Source organism: Pezoporus occidentalis, unplaced genomic scaffold, assembly GCF_034315485.1.
Source record: "Pezoporus occidentalis ecotype Australia unplaced genomic scaffold, CSIRO_AGI_Poc_V1 ctg110, whole genome shotgun sequence".
In the NCBI taxonomy this organism is placed as follows: Eukaryota; Metazoa; Chordata; class Aves; order Psittaciformes; family Psittacidae; genus Pezoporus; species Pezoporus occidentalis.
Window position 1 is genome coordinate 1,601,231 of NW_026912887.1, and position 19,107 is coordinate 1,620,337.

A 19,107-nucleotide genomic window follows, 5' to 3' on the forward strand; every position below is an offset into this window, starting at 1 on the left:
AAATCACGTTAGCAATCTCTAACTCATTCTTGTTGTGATTACAGTTAGTCACATGTTGTTTGGGGGGCATTTTAGCTTCATCTCCCCCCAGCCCAATATCTCCCTTGACATCACAAAATGGGGCTGTTTTCTAGCTTGTACCAATATCCAGCTTAACTAGTAATTTCCCACATGGCTCTCTAGCTAAATGCTTTACTGAAATCCAAACAGATTAGATCTCAGAGATCCCAGAATCCCTTCATGGCTTTGAAAATGACACCAGCAAGACATTATGGTTAACGCTAGTTTGTTTATTTCAATTATGTGCTTTGCTGCATGTTAGAATAAAGCAGACTTTCACGTTTCTCTGTTCTTGCGATATGACTGAGAGCTCTCTCCTTAATGAATCTTGGGGCTGAAGGTGAGGGAGCTGGGCATAAATGGAAGGTAAATCAAGCCCTTTTTTCCACAATAAACAATGTTCTGCTTTCAGAGCTCTGCTGCTCTTGGTCAAAAGCTCCAAACTTGCAATGACTGCCAATAGAAGGTTTTAGAAGAACAGGGCACTTTTTAATCCTAATGAAATACAACAGATGGATGGAGTGGGATCAACTGTTACCCACCCTCTCAAATCCTGGCAGCTGTAGCACCCCTTGAAGCTGCAAGCAAAAAGCTGCTCCTGGATTAGAGTAACTGATGTGATCTCAGATTGCTCAAAAACTTGACCCTGACCATTCGTATCCCCTTCCTCCTACTCACACATACTGCATTCCTAAATATCTGCATCCATGGAAAAGATATTAGCCCATTACTTAGGTTAACTTGCCTGCCTTAAGACAGCCAAACAGCAACAGGTGAGAACAGACTTTGCATTGCAGGCTGGTCATATGTACCACAGATTTACAGACCTGGCATGATGGGGACTGCTTGATGTCCCACACACAACTTTGCATCACATGGAACAGTATGCTGCCATACCCATGCTCACCAAACACTATAAGCCAGATTCACACAAACAAGCTCTTGAACCAAGCCTCTGCAGCATAGGGACTTGCACACCCATGGCTCTAGCATCTCTGCATCCATATAAGTTAGCAGTAACTGTATTATTTCTCTTTACAGACTCTGTTGCTTGTATGCAACAGCATCCTGAAGCCCAAAACATGGCAAAGATCCTACTAGGCCAAACTTCCACAACAAAGAAGAAGATACAACAAATATAATTTCAAGCAATTTTGAAATAAAATTAACAGAATTTTAAATTAGCCTAATAAAAAAATACACAACCATGGGGGAAAATGCTATCAAATGGTTCCACATTTCAATGTTTTAAAACAATCACGTGAAAACTATGTGGAAAACTCAGATAAAGGAGCTGATGGAAGACCTGCTCTGACTGCATCATCTTTAACAGCAGAAGAAACTTAAGCCAGAGCGGGGCCAGCTTTATACTTCCCCTTGGGTTTGCTTCAGTAAAGGAGTTATGGACAGAGATTTCTGGTTTACAAGAGAACGTATTTCCCAAGATTTGTGAAGTATTTTGCATGGATGGTTATGTTATTCCCATTAATGTTAATATGTTGCTGAGGAAATGCATAGTTTACCAATCACATCATCATCAAACCCCTTCTTTCCCCAAGCACAAATTTAGTAAATCATACCTGTAATTTAAATCTTAATCAAGAGGCCCTTGAGCCTGACTCCCGAGACTCACTTCATGGATTTTGTTATGCATAGTATGAAAATGAAGCAGAAATTCTAGACTCTGGATCTGCTCTGGGTTCATGCCCCTGTCTTCTGGCTTTCCACCATTATGAATTTAAAAGAAAACGCTATCTGGTATTCATGATCCAGTTGTTTAAGAAATTAATTTTCAATGGAAAATAAGGATGCAAACAGCACAAATGGTTCCAAGCTGGAGCAAGCTCCTTGGTCCTAATGTTCTGTGTCCAGAATTGAAAGCAGGGTTTTGAAACATATTTGGCCTTGCCACTGAAGACAAGAGATGACAGTTATGGCTGGGCAAAGCAACTGTGTGAGCCTGTAGAAACCTCTGTAAGATCTGTAAGGGACTAACTTTACAATACTTTACAATATTTACATGAGCATTTCCTAACCTAAGATTGCCCCACAGGCTATTGTGACAGGGGGCAAGAATCATGTGCCAAACTGGCCCCTATGGGAAGTGGCTGAAGGAAATCCTAGGAAGTCCTGTTTGATGAAGCAGCTTGGTAGAAAGGAAGATGACTTTGAGTATGAATGCCAAAGCTTTCTGAAAAGTGATATTCCTAGGTCTGATACTGCAATTCAGAAATCAAAATCCCGGTGATCTAATAGCATAGTAAAATAGTCCAGAAAGGGGAACAATCAGCATGGTAAAGGAACTTGGTTCCATGATTTCAAGACAGAAAAGGCAAATTTAAAGGAACAACCATGGAAGTGTGTTTTGTATACATAAAATTATACCTACACCTATGTGACAACACAATGCTGCAAGCACATTTACTATGACTAAAAAACATTCTGACACAAACCTAGACAGGGTGATCTCTTTTGTTAATTATGCAAAGACTTGTGTTCCTAACAAAGGATGAAACCCATTTAGGTTGGATGTTTTCTTAATTTGAAGATGACGCACCAAAATTAAGGAATAAAGAGGGCAAGATGTCTGCTTGTGTAAGTATTTTATTGCAGTAAGAAACTTACTTTGTATAAAGATTTCCAATAAATAAAGATAAAACATCCTGCTTTCCAGATTGGCACAGATGTTGGAAATGATCCCACATAAGTAACCTTTCCAAGTGGCAACATGAATAAAAGTAATCAGCACCCTTGCTGTGTGGAGTACAAAGTGAACATTTTAACACAATCAATAATCCCAAGGTAAAGAGATGATGGCTCCACAGCAAGACTCAGTGGGACATAGATTTCAGGTTACAAGTCAACAAAGATGTAATAACTCACCCCAGCTGCAGCAATTCCTTCGAGGCCTACTGGCAAGCTCATTCACCACCCAGGAATATTCTCAGGAGCAGATCAAAACCACTGAAGGATGATTCCTTGCATGTGGCACAGGGTAGAGAGCAGAAGATACACTCACTGGAGCCCAACTCACATGGATTCCTAGACACAAAAGCCTTATAAACACAAGCAAGTGAAGTGACACACCTCAACGTTGAGTTGAGGATCTGAACCCGAGCAGTAGCAGTGAGGTCTGCTATTCTCACCCAACAGTCATCATTAATCAGTGACTAGACTAACATGAGAAGTGCACGTTATCCTCCTCATGCACCTATCACCACTAAATGGTACCTGAAGACTCAACCAGGACCTGACAGACACCTTGCATGTGAAATTCAACCATCATTCAAAAGCAAGCTTTGTGAAGTGTTGGTCTGGAACATTTGCTTTCATACTGTACCATTCCTTCAAGTGATACAGCAATCAAATCTCCTGAAACATGTGCCAACATTTGTGAAAACCTTCCAGTTTCAGGTCTTACTGCCCTGGTACAAAGCTTTTGCACTTAAGCCTCTGCAGGGCTGGCTGTCTACACTGGAATGAAGAATAACTACCCCTGAAGACATGGAAAAAAACTCCTGACTGAACACACCTGAGCACAGCTGATACTCAGCAACACAGCTCTGTTTCCATTACAAAAACTTTTACAGCATTTCACTGTATGAGAGGTCTCCCTAGAGTCTAGACAGAGCTGGAACCTGGTCTTGTTTGTACAGCACTGCTTGAATAGTTAACTGAGTTTTGCAGGGCAGAATTCTTTCAACTCTGCACACCTGCATGCTTTGCTTTCCATCTTCTCCCCAGGCCACATTTTCTGCAGCTGCTGCTGCTGACTCAAAGCCATTTCAGACTCCATTCCCAGCAGCTTCCACCAAAGAATCTGCCTCGGCATGAGTTCAAGGACCTCGATTACTCTTCCTGTGCCAGCACACTATAGATGTGGTAAGCCCTTGTGAAGCAAGTAGCCACTGTTCGTATCTGGAGCTCCCTCTTCCCCAGATCTCTCCCAGGAATCTTTCTCTCCTCAAGAGGAGCACAACTGGTGGCCAGCATTTAAGTTGCACAGGGAGTACATCAGTTAGTGCTTCTGTCCCAGTGAGCAGGAATTGAAGGATATATATATGAAGCACAACATGAAGAACAAACTTTTTTTTGTATCATTTTCCTGTCCATTAATGGGGTACCAGGACTCATCCTAAGGCAAGAATAGTTGACTAACATTCACTGTATGGAAGTTCCACTGAACACACAAATTTGTACACATTTTTGTAATCTCCTTATATTTAGAACTTAAGAAAAAGTCCACGCTAAATAAATCACTCACATTTATGAGACAGCAAAGCAGTTTACAGCATGTTTCTTCTGATTCGCAGTAACAGTTCATTTCATGAACTACATGATGGATTTTTGTAAAAGGTTTTCCTCTTGTGACTGAGGACAGAGTCATGATGTCTGCATTATCCAGATCGTCTCAAGCAAATACACTGAAACAACCAGCAACCACCACTGAGCTGTAACAAGAGGCCCAGGTCCTTGTGGCCATTCAGAAACTTTCCAGTGGAATATTTTCCACTTGGAAAAAGAAAAAAAAAAAATCAAGTTAATCAAAACATCTTAGCTGCTTAATTTGGCTAAAATTCTGATGAAACCCAGGCAGGTTTCCATTGGAAAATTACTTCATTTTCTCATAGCTGTGCTGCAATCATCCCAGCAGGCTGATGGAAACCTGGGGATAAAGAAACCCTGAGCCCTAAGCTCACTGACTAGCAAGTTCACAAGCCAAGTTTGCAAGGCTTCCTGTCAACTTGGTAAATCATCAGGCAAACTGCCTTGAATTTACAGCCACCCCACTGCTTCTCAAGTCTCCAGCTCCTTCAAAGCCTTCTGGCAGTAGTCAAGCCTGACTCCAGGACTCCCAGCCTTCTGGGTTTTCAGCATCCAGGAACTGGGTGAAGTCTGGTTATTTATTCAAATAGTCCATGTATTTGCAGAAGTAACCTTCAGCATTCCCATTCTGCTGGAAATTTCAATGCTTCACATTTTCACACCATTTAGAACAAGTAACTTGTAATTTAAACATCTGGAAAACAGGATTCATCCTTTTCAAAAAGTTATTGGTACCTGTTGTCTGGAATAGAAAGAGGGGCCCTTGCTGCTCTAGTTCTTGATTCAGAAGGGAGCAGACTGTGTGTGCAAATGAAAGTCAAAGCTCTGGTTCGTCCTGACTCATCTTGAGAGGACTGAACACTTACTAGAATAGGAACTAATCGTTCTGTAGCAAGTCTGCTGGTCACTGTGCATCTAAATACAAAAGCATGGACTGTGTTAACAGGCATGCCAATGTCAGAGCAATCAGCAGTGCCTTAAAGACTGCTGGCAAAACACATCTGTTATATGACAGCTGCAAGCTTCTTCTGTTCAAACCAAAATTAAAACCAAAGGAGAAGGAGGTAAGGGTTTTATCATCCTTATTTCAGAACCTGGAAAAACAGAGCTTCTTTGTTATTCTTTTATTCCCTGACTGTCCTCCCTCAAACCTTTGACCGTACCTAAGCTTGAAATGGCCCAGACTGTAGTTATGTATTCCCATGGATGAGAACATTCCCAGCAAACAATTATAGCATCTCTTAAGAGCAAATCAGAACCAGATGCAAAAGGTGGACTGAAGCAACCTTTGTTCACATGCAAACTCATTTCAGGCATCTGGGATTTCTGTATGAAAAACAAAGCATATTTAGCCAACAACTCTTTTAGAAAAGAAAAAGATACACTTAAATTACTAACTTTTATTCACTGCACTTCAATGAAATGGAGTATTTTTCCATGGAAAATCGATTTCATGGAAAAATTAGCTGATTGGAATACATCTGTCTCCTGTCATGTCAGCATCTTGAAGATACTTATCATCAACAATTTCACACAAGCATAGCAATGCTGCAAGTTCAGCGCCAGCACATGCCTCTCACTGCACAGCACAGAGCCCTGGGGAGATCCTATAGCCAGCAAAAAACAAACCAGCTTCTGAGCCAGTGTAGTAGTAAGACAGAACCAATACTGAGTCTCACCTGTGTCAGTTGGCACCAGTCACTGGACCAGTGCTGGTCCAGGGATCCAAACAGAGCCTTTCATACAACACCCCTGGGTCATGCCGATACTCCTATGCTGGTATTGAACACCTGGGTGGAGACAAAACGTTACCCTTAGTCTACTGATGGTTCTGCTATGCTTTATTGTAAAAGCTGACCCAGAAAGGATGACTCAAACCCAAAACTCAGGAGGAAAGAGTAAGTTTTATACCTCCAGAACTGAGTGTACTTCATCTAACTACAGAGTACTACAGGACCATAGGGGAAGGATTTATCTCAGGCCTATTCAAAGAGCAAAGGATATCTGAGTTTGAATGCTAACATGCACATCGACTATCCTTCAGCACAGTCATCCTTGCTTGTGTTAACTCTTCCGATTTCATACATTAGGGCTTGCAAAGATCAATATTTATTGAACACTGCCTCATTTGCTAATATCTTTCACTCTGTGATATCACCATACAGATATTACATACCTACCACAGAGGTTCCACATATGCACTCACTGTATTTGCATTCCCCAGACTTCTCCACATCTGACTTATAAAGGCATTAATTTATCAGCTTTTGGGCAATACACCAACCACAGGACTCCAGAAGTGCTGAGACTCAGAATACCATTAAAAAGTGTAACATGCACAGACTTGCAGCACCTTATTGCATAGCTGAAGTTGTTGAAATGTTTTTTTCTAGTTCTGTGGCCCAGATCTGCCAGCTGAAAAATCTTACCTAGGCAGTAGTTAAAAAGAATCAATGCTTATGATCAACTCACCTGCCTGGGTTTGTGAGATCCTATGGGAAACTTGTAAGACAGCTTGCTGTTTGATGCTGCAAATGTGAACAGCTACCTAGCTTGAACTGCCACCCGCGTTTGTTTGAAGAAACTACAGGTACAGAAGACAGAGGTGGAAACCCTTGTCGATCTTCTTTATAAGCCTTGCATTTATGATGCCTGAGCCTCCAGTTCAAATCTTGTCCCATAAAGTCCAGATTTGGCAGAGGAAAAATAGCCTTGAGCTGTTGAAGCACTACTACCTCCTGTAGTTGTAACCAAGGAAATACCAAGGTAACTCTATCGTATAACTTATAGAATGACCCAAATGTTTCAGGCAAATATGCAACAAGGTGCCATGCTGGCACACGAACAACTAAAATACACTGAAGTGACACAGGCAAATAGGTCTCTTAGCTGCTGGCATGCACTAAGATTACACACAGCAACAGGCACTGAACTGAAAGGAGGCAGTTGGCTTTGGTGAGAAGCGCCTGTTTCTTTGAGCATGTCTGTGCATAATCCTTGGGCCTTGTACACAGAGCTCCAACTCCCCATACTCTCTGCACATCCTAAACCACTCTGCAAACACCTTTTTCCCAATTACACCCAGGCATTAAGTTACTTAAAATGTTGTACTTCCAGCCAAGGGCAGAAACATATAAATATTAGTGAAAATTTCATCTGCATTGGAGAGATGCTAACATTGAGAGCTTGTCTACATAGGGGACGTAGGTCAGAGGGAGTTGTGCGATGCTGCATCAAAGAAAAGGTGTCTGGGGAGGTTACTGGCTTTCTCCATTCACCCTTCCATGAAGCACATGCTCCTGGTCTCACAACAGAAGTGCTAGATAACCAGAGAGCCCACGCTTACTCCTTCGTCCCTATCACAGCTGGGCTCGGTGACTACAAGTGATGTCTCTGAAGAAATAAGCTCCCTTTCATCTTGTTCCCAAAGCATCTGCAAAGAGACCCTCCCAAGGTGTAGGTAAAGCATGAAGAACTCATACACTGCTCAGTATCATCTCTACATAGATGAGTCTACAAGAGCGCAACAGAGCAAAGTAACCAAGAATCACTCAAACCACTCTGCACATTTATGTAAAGCCTGTAAGACTTGTTTTACTTGCCAGAGAATCCCACAACCTTGACTCACTGACTGCATGGGGTACTGCTTATAAGATTATCCACCAAAAAATAATAAAATCACAGCTTCCCCATTGGTTTAATATCTGAATACAGCCCGTCATTAGCTAAGAGGGACAAAATAAGTGAGCTGATGGAGTCAATCTGATTATCCTGTGCTCCAGCTGATGAACATAAGCTGTTTAAAAAAATTAAAAAGCTATTAGACTATTGAAAATAGTTCTGAACAATAATCTCTGGATGCATTATTTCCATGTTTAAAGACCAACTGGTAGAAGCATGACTGCTAATACAGGCTGCCTGAAAATTCAATAACTGGAGATAATGCTCTATTTCTCTAGTGTTGCTGCCTAATTAGAGAATTCTGCTTCAGCTGAAATCCATTTAAGTGAGCAACATTCACATATTGTAAAGATAGATTAAGAATGTATTAGGTCAGGCCAAGAATCCTTCTGATATGAGCAGGCAATTACAAAAGCCATCCCCGATTTACCACCTCCACCTCTTTTATTGTATTTGTCTGCTCTGTCAATACAGAACAGTGGCAGGAATTGAAATCAATAATAATTCCCTTCCCCATTTTTTCTTTTAAACTATCACAGTTGGAAAAAAAATAGCTACTAAAAACCAACAGTCGTGCAAGAAAGCACAAACACCTGCTTTACAAAAAGGTGAGGGAAAGAGAAAATATTAGCTTTCCCTCTCTATAAAATCAGTGGCAAAATGTGCTAGAACACTGTACCCCAGAGGAAAGGGTGTTTTGCTGTAGTTTATGGCAGCCAGTCTGGAAAGATTTAAGGCTGAATATTCACAAAAGCAGACCCACCTTACACGTTCATGAAGAAGAACAAGTGTCCAAGGTTCAAACAGTGCCCTTTTCTAAGGCCCTTACCTGATTGTAGAGCACTGCTGCAGTCCCACCTAATAAAGGAAAACACAGAATCATAGAATGATTAGGGTTGGAAAGAACATAATTATCTCCAGCAAATGGTATGAAATAAGCCTGCTGCCCAGTGCTCAGGGTAAGCAGGTTTGTTTAGAACAAAGCAAACCCCAGCAACACCAGCAGAGAGGAAAACGTTCAAAAGTTGTCCAGAAAGCCCATCAGAAACAGCTATTGAATGATGGGCTCCATGAGGTGTAAGGCTACACTTCCACATCTCTATAATTACCTTACCTTCAAAATCAACGGGAAGCAGCATGGGATTTGTAAAATCTAACAAACCTGCAGCGATAAGAAACTATTTTCCATGAGACACAATTGCATCATTTCATCTTGAAGCAGAAACACAACCTCATGTCATTAATACTGGGCAAACACACAAAGTTTTCTTCTGCTTTCAAGAGCACATTATTCCCTTCAGTTTGATGTATCAAAGAACATTATTTTAAAAGTTCAGTGGATTTACTGGCTACCGATGAACTTTTGCACATGCCTATAGTTAAGACAGGGTCATAGTTATATCACTTACAATGGCAAAGCCTCTTCACAATTTTCCTTTATTCCTTAACCACGACACAGTTAGCAAAAGCAAAGTAAAAGTCAGAATTTCACATATTTGCAAAGTTTCCTCAATAGTCTTTCATGTCTATTTGGGCTGAAACTTCATGTATTCTGAATAATGGAAACAATGTTCAAAGCACACTTTCCCCCCCAGAATTATACTCACTTAATGGTCCTTTACTTGTGATTTTGTGGATTAATTCCATATAAATGTCTCTTTTAGGCTGAAAAAAGAGAAATGTGTTTTAACATTTAAAGCAAAGCTAAATAATACTGTACTGCTGAGCAATTTTGAAAGCCACATTAAAAGACGATCACAGGAAAAAGAGGCATCTGTTACAAAAACACTACATGGCTCCTTCTCTGTGCTCTACAATTTTGTAAAGATAACCTTTTAATCCAGCATTTACAGTGCTGGACCAGTAACATGAAATCAGCCTTTATGATATGGCTTAAATGTTATTTCCTCCTCTAATTGACAAATCAGGTTTGGTGAAACTTGACCCTCACCTCAGTTCCACAGAAGGCACATTATACTGTTATGAAAGCATATGAAAAATGTCTATTTTGATGGTGGATCACAACTGCAACACAATGTGTGTCTATGGCACGTATGGGGCAGGGGGATGCAGGTTTTCAGGAATCCTAAGTCATGGAATAGGGGGGACCTTAAAGCTCATCCACTTCCAACCCTCTGCCATGGGCAGGGACACCTTCCACTAGACCAGGCTACTCCAAGCTGCTTCCAACCTGGCCTTGAACACTTTAAAACATTACTTTTAGGGTTAAAGCCACAAGTCCAATTCTTTCTCTGACATTTCAGCATCTCCCTGGATAGAACACATGGAGGAATCCAGCTCTATTTTCATACTACCCAGCTGTCCTGCTCCCCCTTCTTTTCTATTCAAGGCCTTTTATGGGTCAAATAAGACCACAGTGAGGAGCAATTACTGATGTGTTATTCAGCCTCCCTGGAGCACAGGGGTGAGATGCTGCAGCTTCACCACCTCTTGAACCACAGAGACCAAGAAGTTGTCTGAGAATCCCACTGCTAGAAAAGCCATGGCACTGTATCCATCAAAGGTCTGAGAAAGAGTCTGGCACAAACCATGAGATCTAGCAACGCTAGAAAGACTTCATTCAATTTACTGTGATTTCATTTCCTCTGGGAATGGTTAAATATGCATTTCCATATCAGAGTATCCTTGGTAAAGTTATCAAGGAAAGAACAAAAGGATGAAAAATCAAACAGCTTGTTTGCTTTATCTAAATTTGCCATAAAACATTAAACAAATTCATTAAAAAAATGCATAAATAAAGGAGAGTAATTCAGCTTCCTATGAAAATCACCATCCCTCTCTTCAGACAGTCTGCCAGCATTAGCTGGTCCCTAAATAACAATCCCTTTGCTGTGTCCAGGACCTATAATTCAGATCACTTGGCTGAGTTAGCTTGTATATTTTATCCCATCTCTCCTACTCATTCATCTCTGCCTCAGACATAAAAAAGAACAGATAAAAGCAACACTTCCTTAAGCTTCAGGCAAACGAGGAGAGGAAATGTGTGACTGCTATCCATCTGCTAAAGCTCTGCAGCAGCTCCAGTACCTGCAATCTGAACTGGTCCATGAACATGTAAGACACACAGATCCAATAAGCTGCTACATTAGCAGCACAGAAAAAAAATTGCTACATGGTTACTCTAGACATAGCCCTGAGCAAGGAATATTGGCTTCATTTGCACTGCATCGAGGTATCATGCATCAGGCACAATGCAGCCAGAGCTCCAGCCCTGCTCTCCTCCTGCTTTGAAGCAGACGGTTGTCCCAGCAGTTCCTGTGCACCAGGCAGGGACAGGCAGCACAGAGTTGAGTACAGGTTTTTTCTCATTTAACTCCACCAAAAAATAAAACAACAAACCTATCCAGGCTTATGTATTGGCCCTTATCCAGCATATAATATGCTAGATAAAGAAACCCAAGGTTAAAGAGGAGGTTCCTTACAGGACCACACACATCAACTCAGAAGGCAGCGCTAGAGGTCTCTAAATGCCTTTTAGCTTTGCTATCCTGAAGTGAGTTAGAGATGGGTTTTCTCCTTTAAAACCTAAGGATCAGACTGCCCAAAATATTTTTCCAGACACTGTGCTCCAGAGCCTGGAAGCTTCTAGGTTCTCGAAACTCAGAATTCATTCCACTGGCTTCTCTGTGTGTGCATGCACGTGTTTAATACACACATTAAATTTTAAAGAGACTGCTTTTAACTAATCACATCAAGTGGCATTTGTGCAATGTAAATATTTGCTTTGTTCCTTCAACACTCTTTCAATTACACTGAAAATTTCAGAGAAATAAAATTACAGCAGGCAGAATATTAAAAGGTGGGGAGGGGGGAGAGCTAGAAACTAAGCTTCAAAGGGAATTCTACACTTTGATTTTAGTTTGCATATTCCAAACGCTCACATTTTGCTACACAGATGTCAAAGCAGGAGGTAGGTAATAAAGCAGGTTCCTTTAAGATTAAAAAAATACATTTAAAATGATCAAATCATACCATATTCCAAGTGTGACAGAAGTAAATTACATATTATTAGTTCTTCCCTAAACCTCATTGAGCCATCCCTTTCCATCGTAGCAGGAGTCTGTCAGCCACGCAGGTCCTTGCCAGAAATAAAGAATGGCAGCATTCCCCATCTGCTGATGAGTCCAATCTAAGGAAAGACAAAACACTGATTTTATTTAACTCTGTTCCAATTATTGTCAGGCAATACAAACAGTCATCATGACACACAGCCAGGTTTATTCATGTGCCCAGCAAGCCAGACCAGGCATAATAAAGAGATTACACACTCTGTTTGGAATACACACAACTTGGAATGGCTTTTATTGAAACCTAAAGCATGGAAAATATTGGGTAGTAGATTTAGGTATCACACAATCAGAAATATGTTTGGCTGGAAACCACAACACATGGCATCTTCAGTGAATGAGGGCAACTATTATTACAGCATAACAGGCCTGCCTTTCTCTCCTTGCCAAAAGAAAAGCTTGGAATAGCACAGAGCACATGGCACTTCAAACTTAGAAGAGAGAGACTGGCAAGAGCTTTACGGACTATGAAGAAAAAAATAAAAAGCAGCTTTGTAAAGTATCAGTCCCCTTGAAAAACAGTGCCCCATAAACCACCAGCAGCCTCTGGACTGAAGCGACCTTGAAAGAGAAGGGGTCTTAACACTAAGAAAGGGGATTGAAGGGGCAACAGGCTTGCTTGTTTCTGGGGCTCTGCTTGATTTCTGGGGTTCTCCTGCTTCTCACTGGCATTAACTTCACTAGCAGGCAAGATCACGGACCTGGGGAGCCCACTCAGGGCAAAGAGATTGCTGATGTGCCAAGAGGACCCACTAACACATCGGCCAGTTCCATTTCATCATTTCTCTCTGCTTCTCCATCTGCTGGATTCTTTCTGCTAACTCCTTCGGGCTGGTCCATCTGCCCACCCTGAGGTTGCTCAAGTGACATACATGGCCCTGACTCACATGAAGGATCCCGAAGTACAACTACATAGCAGCTAAGGATGCAGAACTCGCAGTGCAATCTCAGGTTTTCACTTGCTGACAGTCAGCCATCTCAGGTGGTTTCAATTTACAATAATCTGACCAGTCCCAGCAGAACATTTTCTTGCATAAGCTGCTCTTGCTTGTTTATAAAACCCCTCCAGGGGCACCAGGATGTTACAGCTTCTGGGGAGAAAACTTCAAGTTTAAGAACTGCAAAATAAAGGGTTTGGGTTATTTTCTGACCCAGATCAGTGAGAACTCAGACCTGTTTTGACATGATGGCAATCTGTGCCATGGGTGCGGGAACAAACAGGGGCAGGAGGCTCTCATCAACCAGAGGAACAAAATAGAGCTCTACTTGATGTGATGCTGACTGAGTTTACTTCAAAAGAACATCACATAGTAACAGAGGATGAGATGTCCAGAAATCATACCATGAGGGACACAGCAAGAATCTCCTCAGGTTCCAATCAAATAGATAAAAAAATGCTGATATACAGACAACTGCTACTCCCATTTCACATAACCATCCTACCTTAAACTACTTGTACTTTCCTCTGTAACTCGTCAGTCTGCTCCTTCTTAGTATTTACAACCCCTTGTCCTGTGTCTGTGTATCAAGGTGTGCAACAACGACCTTCTTACAGTCAGCAGCTGAACAGCAACTTTACTCTGAATAAGATAGGTGAAGTGTCTACACAGATTTAATCCAGTTAATAAGTATTCCAAAGCAACAGGATCAGACTTCCATAGGGCTGCAGCTGGAGCACAATGAAGGGCAGTGATTAAACTTCCTTAACCTGACCAGAGGGTGTTCAGCTTGAGCCCAGCTTCTCATGGTTTATCACCGCTGGAGGAATCGAGAATTTAAAACCTGGTTTAAACCAGAATAGAAAAGCAGTTACAGCAAGTATTACAAATAGGAAAGGGCTGGAGGGCTCATTTAGATTAGCACATTCCTGAGAGGTCAGTCTGGGTGTAGGTGTTCACACAGGCATTGAACACCATCCAGCCCACTACGATCCTCCACTGTGGAACGTGCCAGCACGGAGCATATCGCAGGATGCAGCAGAATTTCAATCAAAAATCCTAGTCAAGGTGGAACTGTGTGACATCAAGGCTTTTATTTTATCAACCACAGACCTAGGCAGGCTGCAAGATCTTCAGGGTTTGGCTTTGTGCTCTCTAAAAAAGTATAACACCCCTTACCATAGGCTGCAGCCAGGGGAGATCAGAACTCAGCATCTCCTGGGGCCTGGCTCTGGGCTGGAGGATACCTGTACTTCTCAAATGTGCACTGGAACCGAGATGTGAAACATCCCGAAGAATCTGGTAGGCTGAAGAGCTCTAAATTTCCAGAAGAATTAATTTCACCCTAATTTCTCATTCTTAGGAATTATCTTTCCAGGCAGCTAAATAGTGACTGTATCTGATTACAATTCAATTTAATACAAACCCTGCAGAATACCCCCACACATACTTGGAACAGAAAAGGGAAATGCAGTTATGTGAGATTCTCCATTCATTCAGAGCACAACACTGCTGAAACCTGGGCATGTCTCTCACCAGTGCTCACAAGATGGTGTTGTAATCGATGCCAAAAATTCAGCAGCTTGATCATATGCAATTTTTTCCTACTGACAAAGTATTCCACAGAGCTGTATTTCTATTCGGATTCCATATGTCACTTCAATTTCTGATCAGAGCTTGATCAAAAAAAATTACAGCCTGCCTCAATGAGCCAATAAAAAAGGATCATTTCTTTTTACATATCAACATTTATTATCTCAATCATTTCAGAAATATAATCATTATAGTCCCTTGTACTGGAACAGCTACTCCCCACACACTCACCCTGGGAGGTCGTCTATACAGATGCTCTTTCTCCTTTTCTTTCTGAGGGTGGCTTGCTGCCCTACAGCCAAATATGCCATCAAGCATAATCAAGAGAAAAATTAATTATAAGAGGTTAAGGTTTTTTTCCCCCTATTCCTCAATACCCTGATTCTTTAATAGTAATATTATTTAATTCCCTCTCCCCAAATAAGGTAAAGTTTGAGCAGAAAGTCTCAAGTCAGAAGGAATGACTGGGTGGACCATCCTGAACTCTGGATTTCCCAGGCCTTTCTCATTCAACTGGGGCCAGCTATGTTTAACCAGAGCACAGCTCACAGCTGGCTACACAGATTCTATAAGCATACACACACCCCACACACACCCCCCCCAATTGGAAACCATCAATACTCAGATTAATCTTGGGTTGCAGAATCACTAATCATATCTGTTTGTTTTATACTCCTTCAGAATCTTCCTAAGGAAATTGATCCATCCTTCCTACTGAACACCCAAGATAGTCTTTTTGAAAACAGCATCCTTTTACAAATCACATCAATACTGGAAAAACACCAGAAAAAACAAGGCAGCTTTATCGATTTAAACATTAAAATAACATCTGCTTTTTGTGCCTGTGCAGTCTCCCATGAGTGATAATTGGACTTTTAAAGAGGAGCTGATATTGAACCTCTGTTATCCACCAGTTCTCCTCCCCTTTTTCATAACAGCCACAAAAGATTAGACATAATATGCCTAATTAGTCAAGAACAACATAAAAACCACTGCCTGGGCTGAAACACATAGGGAAAGAGTAACTGAGCTTCTTGGTAAGTAGAGATCATCTAAGTCAAACCTGGGGTCTTTGTGTGACTGGATGCACAACTGGAAGGTGGGCATTTGTATGACCTGCACAGCATGTAAACTTCTTACTGAAAACCTTACTCACCAAAAACATTTGGATCAATTCTATTACTTCCATTAAAACATTTGATCATTTTCATTCAAAATTGATTCTTTGTAACTCAAGGTACCTCAACTCAAAGTGATTTTATCTTTGCAGAGACTAATCCAAGTACTGCATGAGACAGAACAGAACCAAAACAAAACGTGGTTCCCATTTTCCAATGATAACGTTCCAGCTTTGTGAGTTGGAGCAGGAATGTTTAAGGATCACAGTTAAGCTACACCTAAGCTTCCCTGCAAAGTAAAGCTAAGATAACTAACTGCATGCTTTTGCTTCACACATTGCTGTTATCTCCAAAATCCACATGCTCTGCAGGAAATATTTGCTAAGTACAGCAACACACTACCCATGAATCTGGAGCAGATACTGAGGATCAGAATAAACTGGATGTGCTTTATACATCACTCCAAGCAGCACCACTCATAGGCAGAAAAGACTTAACTTCATAATAAAACAAGCCAAGGATTTGTGTATTTTTATTCATTTTAAATAGAGGATCAGTGCAGGATTGTGAGGACTTGTGTTCCAAGGCGATCAAACAACAGGAATCAACTGATAGCGAGCTGAAGCATCAGAAAGTGGAGAAATCCCTCAGCTGGGGTCCTACAGGCACAGCTCTGCCCCAGCACAGGCCTGCCATAGGAAAGTAGAAGCACCCAGTACTGCCTCCACCCATGGGTCCGTCACCCAGCTCAGGCTCCCAGCCCTGGTGCAAAGGAAAGGCCCCACAATCACCTCAGTCTACACCAGCACTTCCAGCCTGGCAGCAGGTACAATGTGGAGGCCTGACCTGCCACACACATGGAGATGCATCGCCTGGTTGTGCACAGACAGGGGCAGGCAGCCCCACGGCAGCTGACAGGTTCCTGAACCCCTAGCATTTCATGGAGACACTAGACTTCTGATACAACCAATTTTAATTTACCCTGCCTTTATGTAGTGGGAGATACAAGACAACAGTACTCCCCCAACACACAGCAGCAGACTACTTAGATAAGCAAAGCTAAACTCAGAATTTTGACAGCAGTGTTGTCAATCTCACACCAGCTGCCTCACCAAATGCCCTCCTGTAGATAACTGCCCTGTGAAGGCAATGTGTGGGCACACAGCTACTTTCTCTGCCCTCAGCAGGCTGTACATTGGTTCATGTCTCAGCCTCAGGAGAGCAGCATTTTGGTCTTCCTTGCATGGCAGCACACAGCAGGAGCTTGCACAGCTCTCCATGAGCAGTGCTGGAGCCACCACAAGCCTGGGAAAGCTGCTGTCCCAGCAGATGACTGTGATGTTGTGTGATCCATCTGCAGCAAACAGGATTACAATGGAATTGTGGTGTCTGCATTTCCTTGCAGGTTCATGAGCAGGCCTGTGACCACAATTTGATCTGACAAATCCACAAGCTAAAGACCCTTGCCTAGTGACTCCTGCTGTTCTCTGAGGACATGTGGCCCAAGGAAGAAACACACACTGACAATCTCCCCTGTCTCACTGCCTCAATGCCACTCTCTTTGATTTAAGAATGCTGTCAATGGCTTAAACTTTTCTTTCAAAACTATACTGCTTAAGGATGGCTGGCACAAAGCAACCTATGATGATAAAAGGAAAGAGGCAGTTGGTTTTATTTATATATGTGTGTATACATATGTAGTTTTCATACATACACTACATATATACTCCTTCCAAGACGGGTTAAATTAGACTCTAATTTACAGGAGATTGTTCAGGACAGTATTTAAACTCATAGCTTTACGCTTCAGCGTCGGTCCCCAATGACTGTAAAATAAAATAAAGCTGATCTTCAGACAGCAAGATGAAAATGAAGATATGGTTGCTGAAGTCTCCTCTCCAACAAAGGGAAGGAAACATGACCAAAGAATGGAAATGCGTCAGCATTGTCTGTGTGAACTTTCAGTTTTCAAGTGCAGGTTACCAGAGAGCATGGTGCCTTCTAGAGACCCTGCTAGCGACAGGTGATCTCTGCTGACCTCACAGCCCCTAATAGCTGTTCTCACTGACTGAAGTCACTCAGAAGCAAGAGCAGTGCTGTCAGATGCAACTTTACTAAACGCTAAACTCAGCCACCAAATTGCTTGTTTCTGACAGATGTTTCTGTTTAAAGCCACTAGGAACCGTATGGATCATTCCACCTCAGCAGTCTCAAGAGCCAGCCCAGTGACTCCAAGAGGAGAGATCTGCCAGGAACAAATGAAAAATGTAATTACATCAGCAGACAAAATTTGGATCAAGATGAGAGGATGTGACATGACAATGGGATTACACTATTAACAAGACATGATAAGGTTTGGCTATTTATCATTTCACAATCACTCTTCACAGCACTAGAAGGAAGTGCTGGCAAAGCAGCACGAAAAATGTTTTGCATTTAAATCGTAAACTGAAGAGCAACTTTTTCATCTAAATGTGGGCAGTGTCTAGTGGAAATCTGAGCTGTCTGGGGGGGCTACACAACAGCAGTAAGTTAAATCCACTGCCAGCACAAGGTACACTAGGAGATGCTTCCCCACTCCAAGGCTGTGCCACTAATCCTACCAGCAGAGCAGCACTTCCCAACTGAGCCTGAAGGAGCCACCTGTGTGAACACACTTGTCATTCCCTGACTCGGGAAGCCCAAGAGAGATTACAGAGTATTTACAATTTACCACTAACCAAACTGTAACACCGAGCAAAGCAATTAAGTAACAACACACTATAAATGATGAACGTTTCTAGGATCGTGAACTACATGTAATAGGAAAACAAGCGTTAACAGCACAGGAACTGCAGCCATGACTGCCTGCACTGAAAAGCTTGTTTCAGTGTGCAGCTGCTGTAGTTGACAAGGGTGTGTGCTCCACCCAGACATAACTGGTCATCAACAATTTAACACAGCAGCCAGCTAGGTAGGGTTTGGGCTGGAGATCGAGCAAGTGGAACAGCAATGAGGGAGAGACAAAAGATGAGGTTTTCTCCTCAAAGTGCTTCATCGCATCCTCAGCTTTAAAGACATTGCTAGCTGCAATTAGAGATAAAGGACTTCAGTTAACATATGAGTCAGTGTTGACAGCAATAAAAGGACACATTGCAGCAGAAGTACACTTACTCTTAAGCACACTTTAATCCTCCTATACATGTTCTGAAAATAATTCCTCTGTGTCAAATTCAGTATGGCTTTTTGATACAATTAGCTTATTACGTAGAGCTCTGGTAGTCCTGATAGGAAAGGAATCTAGATACACATCAGTTCTGGCTT

At 41.9% G+C, this 19,107-nt stretch overlaps 1 long non-coding RNA gene across 2 annotated transcripts in view; it reads right to left on the reverse strand.

Annotated features, from left to right (window-relative positions):
• LOC134170561 (uncharacterized) overlaps nucleotides 1-19,107 on the reverse strand; it is a 104,809-nt gene that overhangs the window by 2,917 nt on the left and 82,785 nt on the right. The window contains exon 5 of one of the 2 annotated variants that reach the window (XR_009967308.1): nucleotides 12,061-12,217. This is a non-coding gene — a long non-coding RNA (uncharacterized LOC134170561). Of the gene's footprint in view, nucleotides 1-11,458; nucleotides 12,218-19,107 lie in introns of those variants that run through there. The other variant, XR_009967307.1, reaches the window with a different exon arrangement.